This window comes from Pipistrellus kuhlii, unplaced genomic scaffold (genome assembly GCF_014108245.1).
Source record: "Pipistrellus kuhlii isolate mPipKuh1 unplaced genomic scaffold, mPipKuh1.p scaffold_m20_p_10, whole genome shotgun sequence".
In the NCBI taxonomy this organism is placed as follows: Eukaryota; Metazoa; Chordata; class Mammalia; order Chiroptera; family Vespertilionidae; genus Pipistrellus; species Pipistrellus kuhlii.
The window spans coordinates 198,567-208,838 of NW_023425405.1; positions in this window are offsets into that span (position 1 = coordinate 198,567).

The window sequence follows — 10,272 nt, forward strand, 5'->3', positions numbered from 1 at the left end:
CAGAACCAGCCAACTCAGTGGTCCGAGCCTCACCCTACCACCCAACCCTAAACCCTAGAAAAAGACCACACTTTCAGAGCTCGGGCTCTCTGGATCCTGCCGCTGCATCGGTAGAAGCAGGGAGACCAGGCTCGAGCTTGAATAAAGGCTCTTTTGCTTTTGCATCAGACTTGGCTCCCTGGTGGTCCCTGAAATCTGGGCATAACAGTCCCAGGTTCAGTTCTGGTCAAGGGTACATGCCCGGGTTGTGGTCTCAATCCCCAGTGGAGGAACTTGCAGGAGGCAGCCAATCCATGATTCTCTTTCATTATGGATGTTTTTTTTTTTTTTTTTTTTTTTTATATATATATATATATTTTATATTTTATTCATTATGGATGTTTCTATCTCTCCCTCTTCCTTCCTCTCTGAAATAAAAAAAAAATACATTTTAAAAAATACAATGGTTTGCTAAATTCACCTAATCAACTTCATTCAAATCTGTTCACCTTTTCACATATAAAAGGGAATTGGTTTCTAGTTTCTTAATCTTTCATTTATTCAACAACTAGTGAAGGCCATACACTATGCTCAGTATAATGGATACAATGACAAGCAGGACAGACATATATTCTGCCATCCTGGAACTTATAATCAAGTGGGAAAAACATAAGCAAATACCAAAATAATTACAAATTATAAAAGATTTAAATAGAAATGAGCAGTGGATTTTGATGGAAAATATTGTGTCCACATGGGGATAGTCATCTTTAACCACATGGGGACAGCCATCTTGTGTGTTGGAGTGATGGTCAATTTGCATAGTACTGTTATTATATATATAGAATAGAGGCCTGGTACATGGGTGGGGGGCAGCTGATTTGCCCTGAAGGGTGTCCTGGAGCGGGGTGGGGATTCCCTTGGGGCCTGGGCGAGGGGCCTGTGGTGGTTTGCAGACTGGCCTCGCCCCCCAGCAACCCAAGTGGAGGCACTGATATCTGCGATTTATTTATCTTCTCTAATTGAAACTTTGTAGCCTTGAATGGAGGCCAGGGCAGGCCAGGGTGGGTGGGAAGCTTGGCTTCCTCCATCGCTGGGAGTAACCCAAGCCTCTGGATGGCTCCAGCTCCATGATCGCTGCCATATTTGTTGGATTAATTTGCATACTCACTCTTGATTGGCTGGTGGTCATAATGGAGGTATGGTCAATTTGCATGTTTCTCTTTTTTTTTTTTTTTTTTTTTAGATAGGATTGTCCCACAGCTACCTTAAACTCTCCTCCTGCTTTTTAATTTTTCTCCCAATTGCTGCTCTGAATGGATGTTTTTTCCTACCTTGTCTTCTAACTTGCTGATTATGTCCTCGGCTTCCTCCGATCTACTGTTGAATCCTTCCAGGTTATTCTTCATTTCTTCTGGATTCTTATTCATGTTGGTGTCTTTCTCATTCAGCTCCATTTAATTCTCATTAAGTTGCTTGTAATTCTCGCTCAGATGTTTGTGCATCCTTATAACCATTACTTTAAATTCTTTATCTGACAAATTACTTACTTCCATTTCATTTAGTTCCTTTTGTGGCAATTCCTCCTTTTCTTTCATTTGGAGGTTATTTCTTTGTCTTCCCATTTTTGCAGTCCAGTAGTCTGGGGAGCTGGGTGAGGCGGGTGGGTTCACCATGTTGTTCCATGTGTTCAGAGATGACTGGTCCCACGGGATCCCAGCAACAGGATCTTCTGATGATGCCGGGTGAGGCATGTCCGGTCTCTGTGACAGGTCCCTGCATCTGGTGTGTCTCGGGTCACATCTACTGGGCAGTGTCAAGCAGCAGGGCCATTCGCCCAGGGCCACCACATATGACACAGTGGGTCACAGTGACAGGTCCCTGCATCTGGGGGGATTGGGGTCACCCTGGCAGAGCTGGGAGTACCACTTTAGGTGGTGGCACCAGTCGTCCAGGGGCACTGGGTCAGGCATGCTGGTTCAGGGTGGCAGTTCCTTGTATCCAGCCTGGGAATGTGTCAGGGTGGTGGGGTGGGCTGGGTGCTGCTCTGCTGGTGCAGGTGTCAGGCTAGGAGCCCCCCTCACCTCTTTGGTGGGGTGGACTGGCCCCTCTGCTCACAGAGGGCAGAGTCAGGCTGAGCACCCTGATGCTGAGGCGGTGGGGCAGTCTTTCCCCTGTGGAAGAGGTGGCCGCCCAGTTGCTGACTCTGCTCACTGAGGTCTTGGGACAAGCTGGGCACTCTGCTGCCGAGGAGGAGTCGGGTCAGGTGCCCCGTTGGGAAAAATGACAGGGCCGGCCTGTCGCTCTGTGGTGGAGGAGGCTGGGCAGGTCGGGGGTGCTCCGTTCGCCAGGGGCAGGCCCCGCACACTGCCAGCAAAGTGGGCCAGCTAGTCCTTCACAGCTCAGGCTAACTGAGCTGGTATGACTGGTCTGAGTGCCCGGGGCTTCAGGGCTCCCAGTGACTCCCTCAAAATGGCAGGCTCTTCCCCTGAAGAGGAGAGAGGTGCTCGGCCAGCAGCACACTGCTTCTCCTGCCTGGAGCACCCCCGTCGCCTCCCTAAGCTCCCGCTCCCACAACCAAATGCCCTCCCACTCTCACCCACACACAATCTCCTCTTCCACACTCAGCCACTTCCACATTCACCCTCACTCCAGACCTGCCTGCCACCCTGTTCCTATCTTGCACCATCTGTTTTTATAAATAAAGTGCTATCGGAACACAACCACACCCGTTCATTTACATATTGCCAATGGTTGTCTTCACCAAACAACAACAGTTGTGACAGAGCTCAGATGGCCCATGAAGCGCTAACTATTTGCTATCTGGCCCTTTACAGGAAAAGTGTGCTGTCTGCTATCCAAGGATGCTGCGGTTGAGGGAATGTCTTTGTTCTCTAAGGACATGACTTGGAAATTGTACATGTTACTTCAGTTCAAGTACTTTCAATTAGGACTTAATCTCATCATAACCATACCTTGCTGGAAAGATGGCTAGGGAATGCACTCTGTGTAGGCAGCATGTACTCAGCTAAAATTTGGGCACCAAACGAAGGAGGACATTGGAGTTGATTAGTACTTTCTACCTGGGCTTTCTGTTTATAGCTCATTGTGATTATTGGCTGAACATCTACTGCAAACACTTCAAAGGAAAGTGGTAGACAACTTCCTGCTTTCCAATGCAAGCGGTAGCAGATGAATACACTTCCACGTGTTACTTTAAAAATTCAGATTTGAGTTTGGCAAGAAAAACGGTAAGGATGAGAGTAAAATGTTCAAAGTCATGAAAACTATGAGATCAGTACTTTACCGCATCCTAATGTCTGAGAAGGGCAACCTTAACACTTGAAAGAGGCCTGAACTGCAGTGGTGAGTGACAGTGATTGGCTGGTAATAGTCTTAATGACTAAGCACATTGCCAGGCTGTTGAAAAAGCAGAACTGGGCCAGGGGAGATTTGCCACACGTTGGTCTGGTAGATTATCTGGGGTCACAGCCAAGAATGTGAAAGCAGAAGGAAGAGCAGAGCTGAGTCATGCCAGGAGCATTTGTCCTGAAGAAGTCAGTACTTGAACTAGAGCCAAATAGGAAGTCTGAGTTCGAGGCCAGCGGTGCAGAACACTGAAATGAGGTAGCTAATGTTGATTGTGTAGAAAGCATCATCTTTACAGCTAGTATATGAACATTTAGTGTTTCTACCTACCCCAAATTCACTCCTCCTGCTTTTGACATTGTTCCATTTTCTCTCAAGAGCACTCCCTCCTCCTACTCCGTCCACATGCTTTACACCTAGTCCTCCCAAATCAAGTTACTGCATTCCTTTGGGATAATGATTAACCCAGAGATAGGTACTTAATCTACACAGATTCAAGGATTTTACACGACTCTGAGAGTAAAGCAAGTACTCTTTGCCACTGGTTTTGAAGTTGGGAGGATATGAAAAAATGCCTGTTGTGGTCATCAAAGACATTCTGCTCAAGGACTGAGCCAAGGAGGCGTGGTTTGCCCCGACCCGCGGGGCACAGCAACGTGGGGAGAGGGAGGACCTGTGGAGGATGAAGAGAAGGGACAGGGGCACGGAGATATGGAGGCAAGACAAAGTTCTGATCAAGCCTCAAACTTTATTTTTGAAATGGCAGTATACACACAGCAGGAACAAAGGGGGGCAGGGTTGCCTACGCAGCGGGGTCTTTCACAGTGTATAATTGGTTTAGGCACTGAGAGACAAGGTGGTAAGGTACCTGGCAACACAGGATTGGCTAACTGCCAGGGCGGCGTAACATTCCAAGGCTGGGCTAGCTATGGGGGAGGATCAGGAAGGGGAGTTGCAGAGATCCTCGAGCAAGATGTGCTAAGTGGCAGGTTAATCTTTAGCTTCTGGCCAAACCCGCAGGGCACCGTATAACTTCTGCTAGAAGGAACTTAATTCTAAGATGGAGCTGTATTTTCTTAAGACAGAGTTGCTTGTCTCAACTCTGATGGCTCCCAACAGTGGTTGATAGACATAGACAGAGAAATCAGGTTCTGGGACTTCACTTGCAGAATTTGGGTCCAGCTGTGCCTGAAGCCAACACTACCCCTAGAATTTTGTTAATTTCACAAACCAATACACGTTCTTTCATTTAAACTGTGGTAGATTGAATTTTCTCCCACTTTCAACAGAAAAATATTTAATACTGCTACACACTTTAACTACATTATATCATTTAATTTCAAAGCACTTGTGTGTCATAGGTATTACTATTCTCATTTTAAATGAGGTAACTGAATCTTAGAAAAATTCGGTACCTTGCACAGATGCACAGCTCACTGAACAAAGTTTTAAGGTCATATCTAGTTACAAACACCCCCCTCAATGTAGAGAATGGCATTGAGAAATATAAAACTGAGTAACTTAAATAGAAGTTTTTAATCTTTAATCACCAGATCATGTGATTCTGCATTTGGTAAGGGCCCAGGGATAGGAGTCATCATCACCGAGTCTTAAAAATCAAATAGGTATTGGCATTTGGATAGAACAAAATGCAGGGGGGGAAATAATACCTGTCAATTAAAAACTCTCTACAATAAAGCAAAATTACTTATAAGAAACTTGTTGGTTCTGTGAAGGAGGGAGATCCTGAAAGCATTCTGACTGGCAAGGGATAGTGAGTGAGATCTAATTGAACAGTTCCTATTAATTTCGTTCTAAAATTTTCACACTCTTAGGACATGACCATCACAGAGGATGTCTCTCCAGCAATTCTCCTGCCTTAGGCACATTCACTGTGATTTCTCCCTCCATCCCTGCAGACCTAACTGCCACCTTCAGCTTCTTGCTTAGGGGATCCCTTTGCTCTCACAGAGAGAGGTATTGTGCTGGGCCCAAAAGGACTGTATCTCCTGCCTGGCACACATCTGATCCATGGCAAACACAACTGCCACCCTGTGTGTGTGCCAATCAGCTCCAACTTCAGCACAGCAGCATGCTGGGGACTCTGCCACTCCAGCTTTCTGTAGCCTGTCTCTCCTGGGGCAGTTGGGGAGACCCCCCCATGTGTATTGACACATCTATGAAATTCCCCAAGTGGTCTTCTTGAGAGCCCGTTGGCATGGCATGAGGGACATGGGCTGGCTGCAGCTTCCCTCAGGTGGGGAGAGGCAGAACTCTCTGCATAGCAGGCACTCACCAGATAATTCTTCACCAAATCCTCTCTCCATTTCTATTCCACCTTACATCCTTGGAGGCCTTATGTTAGAATTTCACATCTAGGGGACCCTGTTGTCTTAATAAAAATCTATGCAAAGCCACACAAAATGCAATACTCATGGGGAAAACCAGATCAAAGAGAATGACAGAGAAATGGAGCTGGAGCCCTCACACAGCTCCTTATTGTTTAATGCTGTTTGAATGAGGGTTTTCTAATACGTGAGGCCTACGGCAGCCTGTTCCCTCAGCTTGCCACAAAGTCCTTCAAGTTGGAAAAGGTTACAACTTTGTAAAATAGGAAGTTCTTACTCAAGAAAGGAGTAGAAACTAAACATAAAATCAGACTTCACTGTGGTTAAGGTAAATAAACTAACATATTCATCACACATCATTATAAGAAAGTTAGAGTGTTGGTAGTCCCACCTCTACACTCTGCACTTGCGGGCATGGGTGGCCTTCTCACCTTTTCCTAAAGCTCCTCGGGGTGTGCTAGTCTGACTCAGCAAGTAAACATCTGTGGTTTTTGTCTGGCCAGCATCTCCTCACCCAGTAACAGAATCCAGCTTTCCCTGGGGAACCACCTCTTCTCCCTGTAGTTTATTTAAAGTGATTTCACATTCAGATCCCAGAATTTGGCTTATGATCTAGGCCTTGACAGTGAAAATATGGCATTCCTCTAGAGATGCAGTGACAGTTTTTTCCTGTTTTTTTTTAATTCATACCATGGCCCAAGAGGCAGGAGTAGAGATAAGTTGATTGAATAGGCAGATAATAAACAATAAGCAAAAGAAATGAGTGAATAAAGAAGTGTATATATATATATATATATATATATATATATCCCTAATATGCAAATAGACAGAATGGTGGAATAACTGAACAACTGGTCTCTATGACATGCACTGACCACCAGGGGTCGTCACAGAGCATGGTGGGCATCATCAGCACCAGGCAGCAGAGAGAGGAACATGGCAGGCATCAGCAGTGGCAGGATGGTGGAGCAGGCACCAGACCAAGGCAGGGCGCCGGTCACTGTCATCGGGGAAAGCCTCTGGTGATTACTGAAAATTCTTTGCTCCCATGTGCCGAAGTCCCTCCCGGTGCTCACACCTGCTGTCTGTGGCGCTGGCCCCACTCTCACCAGCTGCTGGCATTGGAGCCACCGCTCACTCCCACTGTTGCCACCCAGTGCCCACCTGATCACTGGCATCAGTGGGTGGAGCAGTGGCTGCTGGCCCAAATTGCCCTGAAGGCTTCTTGACCACCCCCTGCTCCTGAGGAAAGATCTGGGCAGCAGCTGCTGCTCGCACCCACTGATGGCGCAGACTGATTGAGGCTGGTACAGTCAGCACATGGGAGCATGGGAGTGGCAGCAGGAGCAGGGCAGTTGCCTGACAGGAGACTGTGGGCCATGATGGGAGGGGCCAGGCAGGGGCTGAGAGAATAGGCAGAGACCCTCCCCTCTGCCCACACAGCCTTGTGGCCCAAAGTTCCTTTCAAGGTGCACGAATTCGTGCACTGGGTTCTTAGTACTAGAAGAAATAACGCAAACTAAGGAAGTCAAGACCAGGGCAGGTGGCAATTTTTAATGGCGTGGGTGAAGGTGGTTCTCATTGAGGTGGAATTTAAACAAAGATAAGAGTTTAAATTATTATTTTTAAATCTTTATTGCTGAAAGTGTTACATAGCCATACATTGCAGAGATCAGCCAGTGCAAAGGCCCTACAGCAGGAGCCTGCCTTCCTCATTTAAGGAATAGCAAGATGGGCACAGTGACGGAGCCAGAGAGAGCCCAGGGGAAGGTACCAGTGCATGAGGATGCGGGAGTAATGGAGGAAGCAGGTCATGTGAGGCCTTGTAGAATCTTGAAAGGGTTTGGCTTTTAATCTGAATTAAATAGGTATTTACTGGAAGAGTTATGCAGAGAAGGGATATGATCATTAACTTTGTGAAGGCTTCTCTGGCTGCTGCATGGAGATAAACTGCAAGAATATCAGGAAGGAGACCACTTCAGTGACTCAGCTGGGTGATGAAGAATATCTGATTAAGAACCAACCAGTCTTGGATATGCTAGGAACATCTAGTCAGCAGAATTTCCTGACCACGGGCACTTGAGAAGAATATATATTCTGTAGCTTTGGTGTGACAGATTCTGTAAATGTCAATTAATTCCATCTGATATACAGTATCCCTTGTTCCTTGTGGTTGTTTTTTCTAGGAGATCTACAAATGATGTTAGCAGCAAGCTAACCTACTGGTAGACTGTCTGCCCCTGGGTGGTCCGTGCACATCATAGCAAGCAGTTGAGCGGCCTTAGCTTATGATTAGCATAGTATACTTTGATTGGTTGAACAGTCAACTGGTCAACCCGACGACTGGACAATTAGCATATTAGGCTTTTATTATAAAGGATAGTACTAGAAGTCTTGGCCACAGTGATTAATCAAGAAGAAAAAATAAAAGGTATCCAAATTGGAAAAGAGGATGTAAAACTGTCATTATTTGTAGATAACGTATTGGAGAAAAGTGAATCCTAGTACACTGCTGATGGGAATGTAGACTTGTACAACCACTACGGAAAACAGTGTAGAGTTTCCTCATAAAATTTAAAATGGAACTGCCATTTGACACAGCGATCTCACGTCTAGGAATATATCCTAAGAAACTAGAAGCACCAATCACAAAGAATATATGCACTTCCACTTCATAGAAGTGCTATTTACAATAGGTAAGATCTGGAAAGAGCCCAAGTGCCCATCAGTAGGTGAGCAGATAAAAAAGATGTGTCACATTCACAGAGTGTAATGCCATGCAGCTGTAAAAAAAAAGAAGGTTTTATTATCCTTTGAGACAATATGAAGGGGCCTGGAGAGTATTGTGCTAAGCTAAATAAGCCTGTTAGAGAAAGATAAGTATCACATGATCTCACTCATATGTGGAATCTAATGAACAGAATAAAGTGATGAACAAAATAGACCCAGAGACATATCCAAACATGCAATAGACTGACTAATTTCAGAAGGAAGTGGGCAACTGGGAAGAGTTTAACCAAAGAACTTAAACGCATATATGCGTAACCCATGGACAGACAATAGTGTGGTGAAAGCCTGGGGAGAAGGAAGGGTAGGTTAGAGAGGTCTATAAGAGAAATAAAGAGGACATCTGTACTACTTTCAACAATACAAATGATTTTTTTAAATATTTTATTGATTTTGTACAGAGAGGAAGTGAAAGAGATAGAGAGTTAGAAACATCGATGAGAGAGAGAGTCATCGATCAGCTGCCTCTTGCACACCCCCTACTGGGGATATGCCTGCAACCAAGGCACATGCCCTTGACCAGAATCGAACCCGGGTCCCTTCAGTCCCCAAGCCGACACTCTATCCATTGAGCCAAACCGTTTTCGGCCACAAATTATTTTTAAAAAAGAATTCACGTTCATGGGGAAAAAACACATATGCAAATCTAACGTAATGCACCACCTTAACAAAGTAAAAAAAATATATATGATCTTATCAATAGTTACAATAAAAGCATTTGAAAAAGATGCAAGATCCATTTATGATTAAAACACTTAATAGGATGGATATAGAATAAAAGGACCTCCCAAAAAAAGAATAAAATTACCTCAACATAATAGGGGCTATCTATGGCAAACCTGCAACTTGTGTGCTGAATATTGAGTAGCTAAAAGCGGTTCTTCTAAGGTTAGGAGCAAGAAAGGATGCCCACTCTCACCACTGCTGCTCAGCACAGTATTGGAAGTCACGGCCAGAGTCCTTAGGGAAGAGAAAGAAATGAAAAGCATCCAGATGGAGAACGAAGAAGTAAAATGGTCACTTTTTGCAGATGGCATGATGTTTCATATAGAGAACCCTAAAAATTCCACCAAAAATTACTAGAAATAAATAAACAGTAAATTTGCAGGACACACAAAAATCAATGTATAAAAACCTATTATGTTCCTATATACTAACAATTCATTTCAAAAAAAAAAAAAACTAAAATGAAAGAAAAATCATTTGCAATTGCAACAAAAAGAATAAAATATCTAGGTATGAACTTAACAAAGGAGGGAGGGAGGGAGGGAGGGAGGGAGGGAGGGAGGGAGGGAGGGAGGAGGGAGGGAGGGAGAGAGAGAGAGAGAGAGAGAGAGAGAGAGAGAGAGAGAGAGAGAGAGAGAGAGAGAGAGAGAGAGAGAACCGGTCCTGCCCTGGCCGGTTTGTCACTGTGGTTAGAGTGTGGGCCTGAGGGCTCAAGTGTCACAGGATTCAATTCCTGACAAGGGCATGTGCTCAGGAGGCAAGCAGCTGATCTCTCTCTCTCTCTCTCTCTCTCTCTCTCTCTCTCTCTCTCTCTCTCTCTCTTCTTTTCTTCTAGCACTAGCATAACCGTTTCTTTTAAAAACAACTTTCAGCCTTGGCAGTTAAAATTGCTGTTTAACACTCACTGTAGCCCAGCAGGGCGCAAGGAGCAGAGCAGCTTCCCAGCTAGGAGCCGGGCGCACCCCGCAGCTGCAGCCCTGCAGGTCCCCGCACGGAGCCGGGCGTGGGCGGGTCCCCTGCTGCCCAGGCCCCGGCTTTCCTTCGGGCTGGCCGGCCCCACCTC